At 34.4% G+C, this 6,405-nt stretch overlaps 1 long non-coding RNA gene across 1 annotated transcript in view; it reads right to left on the bottom strand.

The window, feature by feature from the left end:
• Positions 1-651: 651 nt before the first annotated feature.
• The window catches only part of LOC118763059, a 10,276-nt gene continuing 4,522 nt past the window's right edge, over positions 652-6,405 (bottom strand). Inside the window, exon 3 of the long non-coding RNA XR_004998813.1 lies at positions 652-795. This is a non-coding gene — a long non-coding RNA (uncharacterized LOC118763059). The remainder of the gene's footprint in view (positions 796-6,405) is intronic.

The raw sequence follows: 6,405 nt of genomic DNA, 5'->3' as shown, positions 1-6,405 counted from the left end.
CACATGAATGCACATATACCTCCCACACATACTACACACACACACATACACACACGTACATACATGCACACACACATGCACACAAACACACTCACACACATGCATGCACACACGCATACACATATACCTCCATACGCACAACCTCATGCACATATACACACACATGCACACATACATATACATATATATACACAGGCACACACATATACACGCATGCATACACACATGAACATACATATAACTCCCACACACACATACATGTGCACGCACACATCTACACACACGCATGCACACACACATACACATGCACAGGAATGACATATACCTCCACACACACAACCCCACATACACATGGCATACACTCACACACACACATATGCACATGCACATGAATGTGCACATACCTCCCACACACACATACATGCACACGCACACACACACATACATGCAGGAACACATATACCTCCACACACAACCCCACTCTCATACACACATGCACATACACACATGTACACACACGCATACACCCAGATGCACGTACGCACACACGCAAAACACACACACACGCAAAACACACACACACAACAAACACAGACACACACACATACACATACTTCAAACGGCCAGTCAGTCACTTTTCCACTGACCATTCCTCTATGCACATGTGAAGAAACATACAACTACACAAAAGACCACCACTCCTGTTACCATGCTGCTGAATTCTTCCTACAACATTAACAGACACAAAGTTCACTCACACATACACATATAGACAGCCAACACCACACACACACACTTGCGCGCATGCACATACCCACGCATACCTCCTTCTCTTACATTTTCCTGTCTTAAAAAGAACTTTAACCTTACCCATGCCCTTCCAGTCATTTCAAAATGTAACTACATGTGAATCGTTCGCGATTTTTTCTTTCGTCTTCCTTTTCTCTTGTTTCTGAAGAAGAGCTTTGCCCGAAACATGAAACTACATTTCTTTCCTTCCCTGAGCATCTGTTAATACTTTGCATGTACCATGTCCTCACATTGTTTTTTCTTCGGTTTTTTTTTTTGGATTAATTGTACATATATATATATATATATATATATATATATAAATATATATATCACCATGATAGATCACTAGCCACTCAACCTCTTTCTATTTTCTCCCCTTCACAAGGGGTGCACTTGTGTGCCCCAGAAACAAGGCTCCTTTCATCAGCTTTCTTGAGCATTTGGTCTTTACTCATAACTGCTTCAGCAAATCTGCACATATACACACATTTGTACAAAAATACCCTGATGGTGTTGTTGAAATTCCAATGAAGGAGTCTTGGATCAAGGTTAGAAAGCTTTATTTCAAGATTCTTGCCAATAGAGAAAGAGCCAGTTTCTAACTTTGATCCAAGGCTCCTTCATTGGAATTTCAACAATACCAACAGGGTATTTTTGTACAAATGTGTGTATATGTGCAGATTTGTATGTTTTGTTTTATGTATATCTTCTCATGGATGTTCTTGCATATCTAGACATGTTCATATATACTTAAATGATAAACTCCTGGAAGGTTTTACAGATTTTTACAGTTCCAATGATGGCTTGAATCTATAAACTTTGAATCAGCTTTCTCCTTTCTGGATTTCAGAAGCCTAATTTCTCAAGATTGGTATTTAGGCAGTGTGTTACATATCTCAGTGCCTCAAAAATTACAGGTATAAATCTGAACATATGTATGTATGTATGTATGTATGTATGAATGTATGTATGTATCTATAACCCAAAAGTCGTGAAGGTTTTGCTAATTCATTTATATTCTGCTTTAAATTTACTATACCTTAGTACGATACACAGTTTGTATATAGGAAATATATGTACATTAAGTGTGAAAAATCACATCGTATATTACAAATAAAAAATGTAATTAAGACAAATTTATTAAAATTTCAGACCTCCTTGCAACTTTTGGGCCACCTCTAAATGTTTACCATTGACAAACAAAAAATATTGTTGAAACTAGTTTGGTAAGTAATTATCAATTACAAATATTCACCACAGATAGTATAAACAATAGTAATATCTTATTTCGAATGTAAGCATTTGAATATTTGTTCATATACATATATATATATCATGCCAGCATGGAAGGCACATGTTAAACAATGATGATGATGATTATGAAATATATATAAAAATATATATATATATTATATATATATATATATATATATATACACACACACAGAGGTAGCTGCATGGTTAAGAAGTTCACTTTCCAACAATATTTCCAGGTTCAGTCCTACTGCATGGCACCTTGGGTAAATATCTTCTACTATAACTCTGAGCCAACTTTGTGAAAGAAGCCCTTCCTCTGCGTGTTTGTGTTTATATGTGCATGTTTATGTTTGTGTACATTCACATTTCCTTCATCTTCACATCTGTCCACTGGTTGCAAACACAGGTGTCAATGTTCACACAGGCAGTATCATTTGCTTGCAGTCCACCACAAAAGCATATCCAGCCTACTTGACGTTGCTTTTAACATGTGCAATATTTGTAAACAAAAGCCTCATTCACATGGTATCATTTGTTTCCAGACTCTCCATGACCAATGTCTGAGCTGTTTGTTGCTCGATAAACTGAAAGATTATTACTTCACTAGGAAACAGGTGTGGGTTGGCATCAGGAAGTGCAACTGGCCATAGAAAACTCTGACCCAACATACTTTTGTCTAACCCATGCAAAGCATAGAAAAGTAGATGTTAAACCAATGATGATATTGATGATGGGGATTGTGGTGGTGGTGGTAGTTGTGGTGGCAATGATGATGATGATAATAAGGATTATAATGATGATGATGATGAAGATGTCAATGATGACAATGATGATGATGATGATGATGATGATGACAACGATGATGACGATGACAACGGCAGCCAATGATGGTGATGACGATGATGAGCAGGATGTTCTATATTAATAATTTATATCACATCAGGCTCTTCACTTGTTGCGAGCCCTTTATTCAATTAATGTTCACTGCTTTGATGCCTATAATACATTCATTTTTAAATATATATACATACTCACATACTCACACAGATATGTGTATATGTGTTATAAAAGCATATTGACAATTCTCTTCCCTCTGTTTAGTGTGAAGGATGATCTATACTGCTGATGCTTTTCACCTTGAAAGATCTTACAAAATATACATAGTAAATTAACAAATGAAATCTAGTTAATACTAAGCTGTAATGTTGTTTTTTGTTCTGGTTCCACACCAGTGATTGTCCTTAACAAGTTAGATTCAAGTTCTAACAGGTTATATTGCTGTTTTGCCTGTCCAGTTTTGACATCTGCCAAGGCTTCAGAGAACCTGATATTAAGTGCACATAGGTGATGAGACTGAATGTACAAAATAGTCAATTGTCTAATGATTTTCTTTTCTTTTATTTCTTTGCTTGATAAGTATCCATTCTCATTTACTACAATACACACACACACACACACAACGGTTTGATTCAATTCCATGCAACTTAAATTTTCATAGGTTTGCCAAATACCCCTATCTTGTTAGGATCATAGAAACCAAATATGCTTCAGATATATATTATATATATATATATATAATATGTATATGTATATACACACACACACACACACATATATATATATATATATATATATACACATATATGTATATATATATATACACACAGACACACACACATATACTTTATATTTCATTAAAATTTTTATATCGTCATACACTTTTTTATAATTCTAAGTACCTTTTAATTATTTACTTATGTTTAATATCTAATTTTTCTTATTGTTATAATATTAAAGCTCTGCTATTTTATGGTTGGCTTCCTTATTCCCAAAGTCATGGCTTAGGGCTTTGACCCATAACCTTTATTCCATTATCCTTCAAAGTTTTTTCCTCTTTTAGTATTATGGTAATTAGTAATGGTTGGTTGGATTTCTTACTTTTTTTCCTTTATTCTCTCCTCTCCATCATTCGCTTCCCTGTTACTGACCTCTGCCTTGTCTGGTAGAAGAGAAAAAGCTTGTGAATTGGTTCCATCACAAATGACCTTGGTTCTTTAGTAGGTTTATCTGACCACAAATCATTTTCTTACCACTTACCAGAAGACAATAAACAACTCCTTGATAGATATATCCCAGACTAACAGAGCTGGAGAAGTGGCTTTCTCTATTGTTAGAAGTCACTGGAGGTGGCTTATTCCTTCCCCTTCATAGAAATCCTACTAACCTCTAATTTTTTTCTGATCTGATTAAATATGCATTATTTTGGTAAATTCATTCTGTCAACTGAAACAGTAGCAGTATCATTGAAAATGCTTTGCTCAGTGGATTTAAACTACATTAAATCATTTTGAATGTCCTTAATTCATGTATTCATCCAAAGAAAATAGTTTCTTTATAATGATATAATGTAGTCATTAATAAATTAAAGGAGTCACTGGAAATGGCTGTAATGAATTGACACCTGCCCTTCGATTGTTATTTATTTATATTCAATTAACATGTATGTGTGTGTGTATGTGTGTGTGTGTGTGTGTGTGTGTTTGTAGGGAACATGTGACTTTCACAGGGACTTTCAAACTGCTAGCACTATTTTTTCCCTTCTCTCAACTGGATGCATTACTCAACCTCTATTTTGAACAATGTACTTACCTAGGAATGTATATAAGGAAGAACCCTTTCATATGGATCTGAATAAACTATAATAAACCATGAACTGTCTACCATGCTACTCATTTTTCTACCACAAATGTCAATTGAATGCTATTTAAAAATATATGAAAAAGATGTTGCTTAAAGATATTGTTTAAAAGTTACTGGCATAGATGTGCAGTGGTACAATCTTGTGCTAAAAATTTTGAAGAAAAATATACATCCATAGTAAAATCCTCTGTGGTAATCCAATTCTGTTCTCTTCTGTGTGTGATCCATAAATGCAGAAAATAAAACTACTTTTCTGGGATGTATATTACACGCAGCCATTACGGATTACCGCAGAAGATTTTACCACGGATGTATATTTTCCTTCAAAATTTTTGAAGATTGTACCAATGCATATCTATGCCAGTAACTTTTAAACAATATCTTTAAACAACATCTTTTTCATATATTTTTAAATAGCATTCAAATGACTACATGGAAATTCAGCCTCTTTCTCTCTGATGAGTGAATGTATTACTTAATAATGATTATCAATTTTAGATTCCATTTCCAAGGGTAATACATTCAAAAAACGATCGTAAGATATTTTAAACTTTTAAACTTTTAAATTATTATACTTTACATATTTATGTATACTTTATATATTTTATGTATACTTTACATATTTTTATGTATACTTTACATATTTTATCAGGAAGACTAACTTTTGAAAAAATCTTCCAGAGCACCTCAAAATTCACTGTATCAAAGGCCTTGGTCAAGTCAACATAAACCATGCACAAGTTAGTATTTTACTCATATGCTCTATCTTGAACTTGCCTAAGGGCAAAAATTATGTCAATTGTGCCTCTCCCAGCCTGAAATTCACATTGGAATTCAGGACATATGTGATGATTGACATTAAGCCACTCAAATGGGTCAGTTTATTTAAATATCTTGAAAGCACAATAAACTTTAAGAGTACTCTTGATAATGAAATCAGTGTTTGAATATTTAAGGCTAGAAGTGCTTTTGAAAAATTTTCCCATTATTTCTGGGATGAACTTGGTGTCAGCTTGAAAATCAAAATAAGTGTATACAAATTTCGTATTTTGAGCAAACTTTTGTACAGGGTAGAAGCATGAACTCCTTCCTGCAGGCATATAAAGGAACTTGAAACATTTCACATGTACTGTCTGCATAATATCTGCAATATGAAATTGCAAGAAGAGATATCAAATGTCAAAATTTTAGAAAAATGTGATAACTCCAGTATGCAAAGTATGCTGTCAAGAATTCAATGCTGCTGAGCAGAACATGTTGTGCCTTGGAAGCTAACTTTCTAGGTGCAAACCCATGGTCATTCATGACCGAAGGGGGTCCTTCTATACATATAAGATGGTTACTTCCTTCAATCTTGATGTATGAATGTTTGAAGAAGAGGATTTTTTAAAAAAGAGGGTTAAAAAAATAAAAGAAGCTGCATCTATTTGCAATGGGTGCGTGAATGCAATTTGAGTCCAGATTTATTTTCCTTTTTTTAATTCTCTTGGGGTGAGGAAAGGGGGTTTGGGGTTCGTCCACATACATGAGCTTTTCAGAAAATCTGCTCCTAGCCAAAGCATCGTTGCAGTGCGGGAGGGGCTATTAATAATCTCTGTATTGGCTGCGAGTTAGACACCCGTTTACTAATGCCTGTAACCAGGTTTCTAATTACAG

The sequence above is a fragment of the Octopus sinensis genome, linkage group LG4 (assembly GCF_006345805.1).
Source record: "Octopus sinensis linkage group LG4, ASM634580v1, whole genome shotgun sequence".
Taxonomy (NCBI): Eukaryota; Metazoa; Mollusca; class Cephalopoda; order Octopoda; family Octopodidae; genus Octopus; species Octopus sinensis.
Note: the sequence above shows the minus strand (reverse complement) of the source record. Positions and strands in the feature narration are given on the sequence as shown.